The following is a 12,984-nucleotide window of genomic DNA, read 5'->3' as shown; positions in this document are numbered from 1 at the left end:
GTGAAATTGGTTTTCTCAAAAAAGCCGCCATTGGGAGCGAAGTGAGCTCGCGGTTGGCGCTATGCTTTCACAAATTTATTCATTACTTAGCTGCCCGAAAAACGTGACATTTGCATTTTTTCGTTCTTAATCTTCCTGCTGACTCGTTCCACGCACATGCACCACCTGAGGGCATCCCACTCCCAAAGACGCGAGGATAAATAAAGAGGAAGCGCACGTGGGCCACGTGTTCCATTCGGTGGCTATTGCCTGGCGAACGTTCGGCCCTGGCCTGCTTGAAAAGGCGCAGCCCCTTCGATAACCTCAGAACGCCCTCGGACTCGATGGCCCTCTTCCTCAGCTCGGCGTCAAGTAGCAGCGCAGATGATCTGGCGGACGCTCACTCTCAGCCAGTCAGCCCTGAGGCAGCTGATACGGACAACGGACCCGACGACCTGTTCGAGCGAATGCCACAGGACGACGTCGCCGGATATGGCGCGGATGGTTCCGTGGACCCTGATCGTGGTACCGAAGGGACAGACTACGTTGCCAGTACAAGTGCTGGCAGCAGCAGCAGCTCTAGTAGCACCGAAACCAGTGCTTCATCGTCGAGCCAGGCGCGCGCCCGCCGCGGCTTATCGTGCTGCATCTGCCCGGACGAAGGCTTCGAGCTCCTGGAACAGCTCTACAGACTACCGCAGTTCCTGCCGCTGCCCAAATGCATTCGCGCACCTGTCTTGTTTGGAGGAGGTCCTGTACAGGGAAGCGGAGGACTCCGCGTGTCCGCTGTGCGGCGCGCGCTATCCGCTGCAGCGGCGAACTAATCCCATGTGGCGCTGGTTCTGGGAGCAGGAGTCTCGGGACGACGTCACTCTGTTCCTGGCTAACTTGGCTTTCAGCGTGGGCAACGTCGGAGTGCTGAGCATGGTGTGGATGTACGCCCTGTTCGAGCATCACTCAAGCTCGTGGCTGCCTCCGGCGTCGCTGGCTTCAGCGCTGTTTCATCCTCTCTGTGTTTTGGGTCCCCTTCGGGTGCAGTCGCTTCCGTCTGCTCAACATGACCTACCAACCTCACCGACAAGAGTGAAACATCCACCTACCACGTGGAGCGCGGATCGACTGGGTTAATTTCCCTCGATGACTAATTATGCACGGCCGAATTCGCTGCCCTTTCATTTCGTTTCATTCAAACTCACCTTTGCGTTTTGAATGCCTTTAATCTGCACCTAATGTGGCGCTTCGACCCAGTGCGAACTCCACAATATCGCAATGGGACCGCTTCCTGAGTTATCGGTGGAATGCTCTGAAGTTTTGTTTTTGTATGCATAGTTATGTCCGAAAACTGCTTCGGCACGCGCAAAACGCTCTTTCGGTATCGTCTTCTTGCCGATGGCGCACATCGTCCGCGCGATGCGATGCGATTATGACAAACGCATTCGAATCCTTAGGGCGTACCTAACGACCGATGTCGTCCTGAAAGAGTTCCAACAAAGCGCGGCACAAAAGTGGATAAATTAAACGCGCGTAACAAATGGCTTTTGAACGAACCATTCCAGTAATCGAGAAAAAAGAAAAACTTCTGGTGCTAACAAAATTTTAATGAAGGAATGCGACATTTACTTTACAGGTTCTGCTGTCTATGTTGTGATTCCAATGTCTTTCCTACGAGTAAATGACGTATTTTGCTTTCAGCTTGCATCTGTGCGTCTTCGCACGATACTTCAGCCACACTCCCGGCCACTCCTCGACCACACGTTTCTTGCAGCGGGTCTAATTACTGTTAGGGTGTAACACAAATCACATTGTTTCCATTGATACATTCATTTATTGTTCGCAGTGTGCATGACGTTCAGTAATTTTTATGCAAGTATCTCTTTCATACCCTATCATAAAGCCTTGCTCTTGGTTATATTCGTCCGCACTTGCCCATTTGGTTTGCTGTAATTCCAGTAGGTCTCTCTCTTCGCCCTGCGTTGCTCCGCTTCCGAGATGGTTGGATTAAAATAATGATGACACATATCTACTACAGGGAAGTTGCCGAGACACAGGCGGTGAATTGATGGAAACAGGAGCAAGATATACGCTGACGTTCAGCTTCCTGTTCCTAAGCTTGACTTCGTCGTTGTCTTTGCGATGTTCACAATCGGCACCAATTTCGTCTTCTCGGTGTTCCAAGCCTTGCACGTAGCGCGGGTGCAATGAGTAGATGCATATACAGCCTGCCTCGTCAGGCACGCTGCCTCACAGTATACCGCCGGCGTCTCCTTCGACGGCTTTATGTTCTTTGGATCGGCCACGGCGTTTGGCTGGCAGCGCAGTCTTTTGTTGCTTAAAGGGAAACTGAAAGGGTTTCCAAATTGCATGAAATGCTGTGGTTGGGAAGAAGGGACCTTGAAAATCATTTGTGTAAATTTTTTCTCGATTCTGTTCGCAAAATGAGCCGCAATCGCTTGTTAAAAACCTGCCGCCGACACGCCGCCTTCGCTTCCAGAAGCGCTGAATGGGGGAACGGCAGAAAGGGGAAACTGGCGGAAGTGACTCCATTCACAGGTAGTCTGCCGGCCGTCATGCTTTGCTTGCTCCTTTTCGGCCCGCGCTTTGGTGAACGACGGATCAACGCAATCATCTGCCAGTGCCGATTACTTTCTCTTGTTCGGGCGTCTGTGCCGAGTTCGTGCAGCGACTGGTCGTCATCATGCCCTCGTTTTGCGCAGCGTTCGGTTGCGCGAACACTGGCGGCCGAGACGACGTGTTCCACACGTTCCCAAAGGACAGGAAACTTTCTGCGCGTTGGGTCACTGCCGTGAAAAGAAAAAATTTCGTGCCTACGAAATCAAATGTATTGTGCTCCGACCATTTCCGCGACAGTGACTATTATCGAAGCTTGGTAACGATGCGGGCACTCGGTATTTCAATTAAATCGGTGCGACTGAAGCCCGGAGTCGTACCGTCAGTGTTCCCACACAAAAGAAGCGCTTCGCCACCTACAAGAGCGGCCTTCGCCAAAAGAAAGCGGCGTGAGGTAAGTGTTCTAACGCACGCTTGTGTATTTAGCGGTTCCTTGCTTCTGTGGTTCAGCGTTCTGCGAACCGTGTAGCCATATGAAGCACACAGTAGCGAAGGGCTCGCCTACCCGCTTTTACATCATGCAATAATAATAATAATAATTTGTTTTTTTTTTTGGGGGGGGGAAATGGCGCAGTATCTGTCTCATATATCGTTGGACACCTGAACCGCGCCGTAAGGGAAGGGATAAAGGAGGGAGTGAAAGAAGAAAGGAAGAAGAGGTGCCGTAGTGGAGGGCTCCGGAATAATTTCGACCACCTGGGGATCTTTAACGTGCACTGACATCGCACAGCACACGGGCGCCTTAGCGTTTTTCCTCCATAAAAACGCAGCCGCCGCGGTCGGGTTCGAACCCGGGAACTCCGGATCAGTAGTCGAGCGCCCTAACCACTGACCCACCGCGGCGGGTACATCATGCAATTCCCAAAACTGAAATGCGGATGCCAAGGCCGGGTCAGGTCCCCCTTCATCGAAATCAGCGTCCTAGAAATCGGCACCCTAGGGCCATAACCACAGAGCCATCGCGGCGGGGCAATTTTACGTGACATCGTATCTTCCGTTCGGTCGAAACGCCGTCGGCGTCGTAGTAGTAGTGGTTGTAGTTGCCGGCACCGCGCGTCGGAAATATTACTTTCGGGTGTCCACCGAGATATGTGAGACAGCCGTCCTTTCCTTTCCATAAATTCTCCAACAGGCAAGGCGTCGCGCCAAACGGGTGATGGCGCTCAGTCGACTCCTTCGTAACGCTGCGACACGCTGTCTCGTCCCACTTTTTAAGCTTAGGCGTCCACGAATTTTTTTTGGATTGGAATGCGTGCTAGCAACACTGTAGTACGAGAACGTTTAGCTGTGGAGCGTAGAACCGGCACCTTTCGTCGGAGTTTTTTATTCCCCCTCTGCTCATATATCTATTGAAATGTTCATGTTTCAGTACTTTAAATCGCACCACATCGGTGCAATGGGAGTAGTTTTCTGTGTGCTTTGCATTCAAGCCTGTGCTGTTTAAGCGGTATAAATTTGACTTCGTTTTAACATAGTGTTGGAACTTCTTTTGAAAATAGTGCTGCATATTTCAGGATGCAATAGAGCAGAGTGCACAAAAAGGCATGTCTGTGTATAGTAAATTCTGCGAGGTTCCGATTCTTTGGATGTGGTCTAAGACAATGTGGTCATCAATACTAAAGAAAGAAACGCTTTTGTCTGTGAATTTAATGCATTTTGATGCATGCGTGTCTGTTCATAACAAACCTGCATTTTGTTGTGCGCATTTCATGCTCTCTCCGGTTCCTTATACAGATGCTCGAAAACATAGCTCCTCGAGAAGCTGCGGCATCACTACCACCATCACCAAGCGAAGCGCTAGTAGCAGGAAGTGTGGCAGAGGCAGATGATGTTGCAAATAATGTTCCTGGCACTGCTGATAAGGGCTTCCAAGCTGTGGTGCGGCCACCAACACCTTGCAAAGGATTGCAAGCAAATGTGAAAGCACCGAAAACATCACGAAAAACGCAGACACATCCTCAAGGTGTTTCAGTCGGTGGGATAATCTTGTCATGTTTTTTGTGCATGTCTTCATATCGAGCACATATGGAATGTTCACCGTAATATTTTAGTTGTAGTTGCGAGCTTAAAAATATTTTAAAGCGAATGGATCTCTTCTTTATTCTTAATGAAAATTATGACACTGAGCTCTAAAATATTTAGTTGAATACATGTTTCCTTCTTTTTGAGGTGTCCAGGTTGGGAGCTTCCTGGTAGATGCAGCTACCCAGGTGAATTTTATGGTTGAGCCATATGAAGAGGATGACAGCCTTACTGATTGTGAGCCTGAGCCCGAACATCACGACCATAGCCCTGACAGTTTATTGGCACGAGTATGTTTTGCTATTTTTACTGCTGCATGCCTTTTAGCTTGAGGTACCATTTTTTTGCAGCTTATGGAATGGCACAAATAATATAAACCCCATGCCACTGCTTGACAAGTTTTCACATAAGAATCCTAGTTTTTTCCATGTGTGACAATTGTGACGGGCACCTATGTTCGCAACAGCAGTCGGCCATGGACGATTCTGAAAAAGGAATAATTTTAGTTCAGAAAAACCACCAGAAAGTATTGTTTGAAGTGTTCTACACGTGCCTTGCACCTTGCACATACAGCATTCGCTGTGAAGGAACGATGATTGAAATAGATGCTTGGTGTCCTTCAGGGAACCAACTGTACTGCAAAAATCAGGATGTTGTGAGACAACAGCCAGTATTAAACATGCAACTTTGTGCTGCCCTTTCATTTTCGGGCAATAACGCCACTGCATCGTTGAGAATGTTGTCGTCAATTAGTGTTGATGTAGTCACTGACAGAACATTCTTCAACATTCAGTGGATCCATCTTTGGCCTGCAATCGACAAAGTAAGCATTTGTTTTGAAAACGTTATGCTTATGGAAGATTTCACACAAGTGCTCACAGCTTTCAAAAATCTTTTTTTGAAGGTTTGGAGGCAGCAGGAAGAGCAGTTGTTGGAGAATGCCAGGGGCAAAGAAGTCGTCCTTGCCGGGGATTGGCGAGCCGATTCACCTGGCTTCAGTGCTAAATTTGGCAGATATTCTTTGTTGGACGTCGAAAACAACAAATTGCTGCATTTCGAGCTTGTCCAGGTTCGTTTTAACTTTTACTTTAGCATTCTGGGAACTCCAGTAAGCCCAGTTGGATTGCTGCCCATTCCAGTAAGCCTTTCTCTTTGCACTTAGTCCGCTTTCGCGATGAACCGCTGACGCTCCAACTTTCTCCCCCTTCCCTTGACTTACTTCGGTCGGCCATAGCGTTCGGCACTATAGTTCGGTTGGTACGCACGGTAGGCCCGAGTCACCACCTTCTAGATGTTCGAGAACCTTTCATCAGATTATCGTACAGGATTACACTAATCGAACCCACTAACCCACCTCCATTTTCGGGGTGGGCCGATTTTGAATGTCGGGCGGTGGGCCAACCTCCAGATTTTGGGGCCCTACGTCATTTGGTAGCCAGGTGGTGATGCCATCGCAAGCTCATGTGATCTCTATTGAATAATCAGGGAATTTCGTGATAATTTCAACTTTGGCGGGGCTCTCAGTTTGGTCAATTGGGGTCACGTGATTCTGATGACATCATCAAGGAATTGACCAACCAGAGAATATCGTTAAGGAGAAACAGGACGACAGCCTAAACGCAATCGCATTAAAATGCACGCAGAATTGTGCTGCGGTGGATGGCAGCAGAAAGCTGCTGTGTCCTGACGCAACGTTTGGACAGATGCTGTTGATTAATTCGCTTGAGATGGGCTGTTGAGAAATGCTTTCAAGGGGAGGATTTGAGAGATGATACTGAATCCTAAGAAACATGAGTTGATGTCATAAACGAAATCAAGAGGAAGAAATGGGCACATGCAATGCGAAGGGCAAATATGCGATGGTCCCTTAGAGCAACGGTATAGATTGCAATGGAAAGGTAAACGCAGCAGGGGCCGGCAGAGAATCATGGGAAGATGAGATTAGGAAGTTTGCGAGGATAAGGTGGCCACAGCTGGCACAGGGCAGAGTTAACTGGAGGGATATGAAAGCGGCCTTATAATGGGCGGAGGGACGGATTGGCGACTGAGCGACGGCGGCCACCGCTAGTTTCAGAATGCTTTGCTATTTATTTTCTCTTTCAAACCCTATTCTTTCCATCCTAGAGGGCCCCGACAACGTTTGGACGTTTCAAATAAGCAAGCCGAATGCATGGAGACGGCTGGTATGTTGGTCTCTGCAAAATGTTGTCATATGCGTGCCCCGAAAGGAAGTGGAAATTCGGACCAAACCCCATTCGACCCACTGTGTTGATTTGATTCAGAGGCTTAATGTGTGGCTGCTGGCACCAGTGTCGCAGGATCGGGTTCCGGCAGCGGCGGCCCTATTTCGATGAAAGCGAAATACAAGAGCGCCTGTGCCAGTGCGCGTTAAACAACCCCAAGCAGTGTAAATTAATCCGAAGTGCTCTATTACGGTATCCCTTGTAAGTTTACAGCTTACATTCACAAAGCGCGTTCGCGTTCTCTACAGCCAATCTCTTCGTAAGCTCCGCTGGCATCCAAAGCGTACCTGTGACGGCACAGCCACAACAAACATTTCACTGGTATGGTTCACAGGCGAATGGCGGTCGACGTCTGACCATCTAGTAACTGCTACCGCTATTAACGCGATAGCGGCAATGGTGCCGTTCAGCGGCGGCGGCATGAGTGAAAAGTCTTCAGAGAAGCAGTTGGCCCACGCACCACCTAGGTCACAGGTCTTAGCGACGTCATCAGAACCTGTTCACCGTGGCATTTAAATTAACAGTCGCCGCGACAGGTTGCTCGGGAAGAGCAACTGCAGTGTTTTCCACCTAAGATTTTGCACAATTTTTAAATATAGGGTCTTTAAGTTAGAAGAACGCTTTTTCGTCATCGATGTAGTGCATCGGAATATGCCTTAGAGGAGCTAACTAGCACGCTGAATAAATAATATCCAGTATTAAATTTTCAACTATTAATGTTAGGCTCATTAATTATTCAGAGCCGTGTAGTACCCATATCAGTTTTTATAATTTCGAAGACGCAGTTTCTCTCGGTGCAGTGGACCAACAAATGGCTGTTTCGTCTAGTTAGGTGCACTGGAGAATTTTCTTTGCCTGAAAGCTGCTCGAAAGCACATGTGTTTTTGCGAGATGTAGCGAAAATTTATTGCGCCACAGCTTCGACGGTAAACGTATTTTCGAAATTCTAAAAGCTGATATGGGTGTTACTTACGGTGGGCTACATGGCTGTCGATAATAGCCTTATGGAAGATCTTGGCAACACAAGGATGTGACGTAGAACGGCTAATGTCGCCTCCGAAGGTTTGTCACCCGGATGACAGAAAAACAGACTCGGAAATGGAAGAGAGAAGCGTGACGAAGTTGCCTGATCGTGGTGGCTATTTACTCCGCTGTTAATGAGCCTTTAAGAAACAAAATTTGCTCACCGACATTCCTGGGAGGATGCCTGACAACCGCCGGAGTAAAGCTACTTTTCGACGGTAGTGTGGGCTCTAGAAAATGCCGACGAGCGCCGGCGTTTCTTCCCGCGTCGGGATAGCCGTGCATGTACTATATCCGAACGGACCTCCTTGCGCGCTTTTCTCCTGCTTGTATTTTTATTTTTGCGACCCATTCCTTCTTTTGCCTTTGCCGCCCCGCTGATAAACTCACAGAGCTGCTCATACCGCTTTGCCCATTGAAGCCGGTGGCTTATTTGACGTACAGTCTTAATTGTTGGCTTTCTTTGCTCCAGCTGGGAGATTCAAATTAGTGGAGCAGAAATTTTGGAGAGTTGGTACGTGTTCATATTTTGCTAAAAGCGCACCAAACGCGGGACGAAAATATGACACCTACAAGCGCATACTGCAAACTGGGTTTATTGAAGAACGAAATGTATAGACTGAAAGAAATTATCACTACCAGAAAGGTATCTAAAAGACACGTGGGAGGACAGATATCTCAATCCCCTCAATAAGAGAGAGCAAAAGGTGACACTTATGCTCAGTCCACATTTCTATGCAAGAAGTGTAAATGCGTCATACATTACAAGAACATGCGCATCCTGTTTCGCCACAGCAGTAAGGTAACACGGGAGATTTTGGAGGCCTTGTACATTAATCACAAGGGAGAGATGTGTATCAGCAGCCCTTCGGTGGCATTGTCTGAGAGGGAATTTAGATATCTGTCCTCCAACGAGTATTTTAGATAAATTTCTCTTTGCGATAATTTCTTTCAAATCCTCTATGTATGTTTAGTTGTTCAATGAACCAAGTTGATAGTCAGCGCTTGTTCGTGTCATACTTTCGTCTTCCCGCCTTTAGTGCGCTTTGAGCAAAAATGAAAAACTGAGTCCCATGGGATCTGCTGACCTATCAAAGCCAGGCAGATTTATCGACCCGCCTAACGAGTCGAAACATCACCGCTTCGGCTCCTTCATTTGGACCCTCCTTTCATCAAGAAAGGAACTCCTCCGGTGCCGCACACGTGCTCTCATCCCTCCGTGTGTGGTAACCCTCCCCCGCGGTCTTACCCGTGCAGAGGAGGTTGCGCTGAGGAAAATCCGGGTCGGGGTTGCCCTCACACCAGCCATCACTCGGAAGTGGTGGCCTCAGTACGGAGAATTGTTTCATCGGCCAGGGTGTCCGATATGTAAACACGAGGACATTGAGGCCGACATTCATCACTTACTGTGGGACTGCCCAGCTCTCAAGCCTACAAGGATCCGGCACCTGATGGTAGCAGGTCTTTCACCAAGCAACCCTTCCTCATACATTGCCTGGCCGCATGGACCGTACCATCGTTCTCTACTCGACTTCATCAAATCAGCTAACCTTTTTCAATTGATTTAATCTCGTATATCATTCATCACACCTTCACACATCATTGATGCCCTGGGTCAATAAATTTAGCTTTAAAAAAGACATTAACGCTACAGTACATTGCGGATCGCTAGAAACGGACGCTGGCAACGCGTGCCCACCATATCCACAAGGACCACAGCAAACTAAATTGCGAAAAGCAGTTTTGAAATAGCCTTGGTATATGATATTCTATTTGGAGTGGTGTACCGTTCATCATCGTTATTGCAAAGCGACAGGTGCACCAGGCAGTGCCGAAAGGAAGATGAAGACGAGCGCGACGCGAGGCACGTACACGCGCCGTACCTAAACGGTCACCGAGGCCATTTTCTACGCCTTCCTTGATGCAGCCGGTGCTGTAGCTTGGTCTTCGTTCGAACCTGAGGTAGAGCAACCCGATAGCAGCTACCCCGACTAACCTGACGACGCCCTCTATGCCTTCGGAGGAGGAACTGGCTGTTTACCGGGACCCTCGATACCACCGCTACTTCTACGCGGGAGTCATGACGCCCCCAGCAGGACAGCTGTACAACTTAAAAGGCGCCCCCATCGCCCGCCCCACTGACATCCATATGTGGTCTGTTGTGCAGCTGGTGCAAGCAGAGGGCGCAGCGCCCTCCTCCGCGCCTTCATCGCGGTCCATAATCTTCGAGCGTGACGAACGGGTATGTACGGGGCTGTGCTTGATTTTTTACAGCGCGGCTGTTAATGGCCTGTTTGGCGGATAAGCGGCGGTGATGCCGCCCTCCTTGTTTTCTCACGGTTACATCATCACTGCCACCGATGCTCAAACCAGAAACGGGCCGTTAACCGGATCCCGGGCAAAGCGTCTTCGTTATAAAGTGTCCTTGCTGCAGGAAGGGTGGAGTGGTCACGTGATCCGTGCTCAACCGGGCGGCAGCATACCGCTTTAGTGCCTGTCCGCTCTTCTGTGCGCCGCCACCGTGAGGACATGCTGCAGCGAGTAATGGGCACGGCCCTTGTGTGAGCATGTCAGAAAACACCCCTCGACAAATGCGCTCAATTTGGCACTGCCGAATATCGTAATAGCCCTTGGAATTATTTTACTGGCGAAAACAATGCGCTGAATGCAGTTAACACGGGCATGAGGGCTATAGTTGGTGAATGATAGCGCAAAAAAAAACTTGCACAAAGGCGGGAAGAAACGGGCGGAGCAAGAGACTTAGCCATCATGCTCTCAAAATCAAGCTCACACGTGGTCAGTGGGGCAGATGGTTCTCAGTTCAAGTTCGCGCTTTGTTTCGTTCTTTCTTCTCGGGGTCTGTCCATGATTATTTGCGCAGCCGCAAAATGCATGGCACACTATGCACTGAATCCAACAGATATATGCGTAACATTATGCTGTCTGAACACACCTTCAGCCTGTTCCCAGAGCAGCGAGAATATCTGAAGAAACACAAATCGGTATACACAAGTGGAACATAGCTTACATCTGTATTAAACCGCTGGCGGTCAATCTTTGTGAGGTGTCTCTTCACAGTCCTCTCTCAGTGCTGTAAATTCCTGATGCATGACAATCAGATGTATGCCATTTTTCGATGGGCGTAGACACACAGCAAATTACTCTGGCCCGTTATTAGTACTGACCACCATATGTACGATGTTTCAAGAAGAGTGAGTAACCAGTATTAGTACTGCACCACACAGATCTGTTGTACGATGTTTCAAGAAGTCAGTAATCTTTTATTGAACCTTTACCCACTGACTCTTCTTGAAACATGGTACATCGGATCTAAGTTCTGCAGTAATAATAATGGGACAAAGTAATTTTCTTTGTGTTTATGGCCATCGACACATGGCGTATACATCATGAAATTAGAGCGCCTAGGGAGGACTGTGAACAGGCACCGTACAAGGATATGTCACCGTCAGTGGTTGGATACATATGCAAGCTGCGTTATACTTTTGTATGTCGCTTCATATTGTCCCATTATTAGTACTGCAAAACATAGATCCCATATATGATGTTTCAGGAATAGAGCACATAACTACGGTTCTTATCAGATATGAAGGGTGGTATTCAGTTATGAATGTAAAATGACCCGTGCATAGAGTATGGAGCGTTTATGGATTTATCATTGTTGGTCAAACTTTTCATCTAACCTACGAAAGTTAAATGCAGGTAGTTTGCTACGCTTATTCTAACACGTTTATTGACGCAAACTGTTCAAAGATACCAGTCACCTGCGTTTTGCGCTTTTCACTTTTCATAAAGCTTGTCGGCGCCTTCAGTTCTCTCGCTATGATGGTCTTCTCCTCACGTATGGAAGACATTAATGCTCCATTTAGTTATCTGACTAGTGCGTGCGAACATGGACGCAGGGCCAGCGCGAACGACCTAACAAGGGACGCCGGATTTCGTGGAGTTCCCTGAAAGTGCCGGATTTGGACACAAAGGCTGGATCTCCCGAAGTGAGAGATCCAATCAGGAGGAGGCGGTTGGTCTTCAGCTGGTTGCGCAGCGTCCTGTGCGTCACTGTCTCCTTTTTGGTGGAAATGGCGGCCGCTGTCCTCTTCCGGCTAGAGGGCTCTACGGACGAAACTGCACGCCGCACCTCTAGCAGCTCGATATTCGAGGGGGAGCCTGTTACCCAGCCTGGCCCGATGTTCCAACCATTCTTCGGAAGGCACACGCCGTCGTCTCCCGCTGTCTCTCTGTATACAGTCCGAACTGAAGGCCGCTTCATGGGCGACGTTGTCGACTATCCTCTCAACACGGCCGGGAGTCTGTACCTAGACGCTGCTTTTGAGTACAGCTTCTCCCGTGACACGGAAATTGTGAACCTCATCTGTCTCGTATCGGTCGAACCACCGCAGCTAGAAGAAATGGACTGCATCGAGAACAGCAGCCTCAGTGAATATTCGTGCTGCCGTCTGTGTGACGCCGTCGTTCACTGCTGCTACTCACTTGGCAAGGATCTGATACTGAAAAGCGGCAACCGCGTGCGAGCCGTTGCAGAGAGCACCACACAAGCGCGCCCCACGTCGGAAGGCCGCCGCGCGGCGAGCCAACTCCTTGGGATTCTGGCGGACGACTCGGCCTGGCGGCGCCTTGCCACGCTCAGCGACAGAGCCAAGTTCGCTCGAGCTGTGATCCGCGTCGTGAAAGCAAGCAAGTTCGACGGCGTTCGTCAGCTGGCACCATGGCGCGAACGCTCTGCACGCCGCTTCTACGACTTTGTCTTCTACGACTTTGTCGTAGTTCTGGCTGCAGATGTGGCCGCACGGCTTCAGAAGGAACACTATAGCTTCGGCTTCTTCCTGCCGCAGGGGCTATCGGAACCCGATCACTTCACAACTCAGCTGAAGAAGATCCTGAACGCCCGGCACAGCGTGCTGTTCTACCAAGATTTTTCGGTGTTCTGGAAGACTGCCGCTGCCGTCAGGTGGCCACTACCGCAGGAAGCCCGCGGTCGCTCCTCGAACGAGACCACGGTGAACGGGGCAGACTCGAAAAGTGACATTTTCGCGTGTTACTATCTCGTGCCGGC

Source organism: Amblyomma americanum, chromosome 3 (genome assembly GCF_052857255.1).
Source record: "Amblyomma americanum isolate KBUSLIRL-KWMA chromosome 3, ASM5285725v1, whole genome shotgun sequence".
NCBI lineage: Eukaryota > Metazoa > Arthropoda > Arachnida > Ixodida > Ixodidae > Amblyomma > Amblyomma americanum.
Note: the sequence above shows the minus strand (reverse complement) of the source record.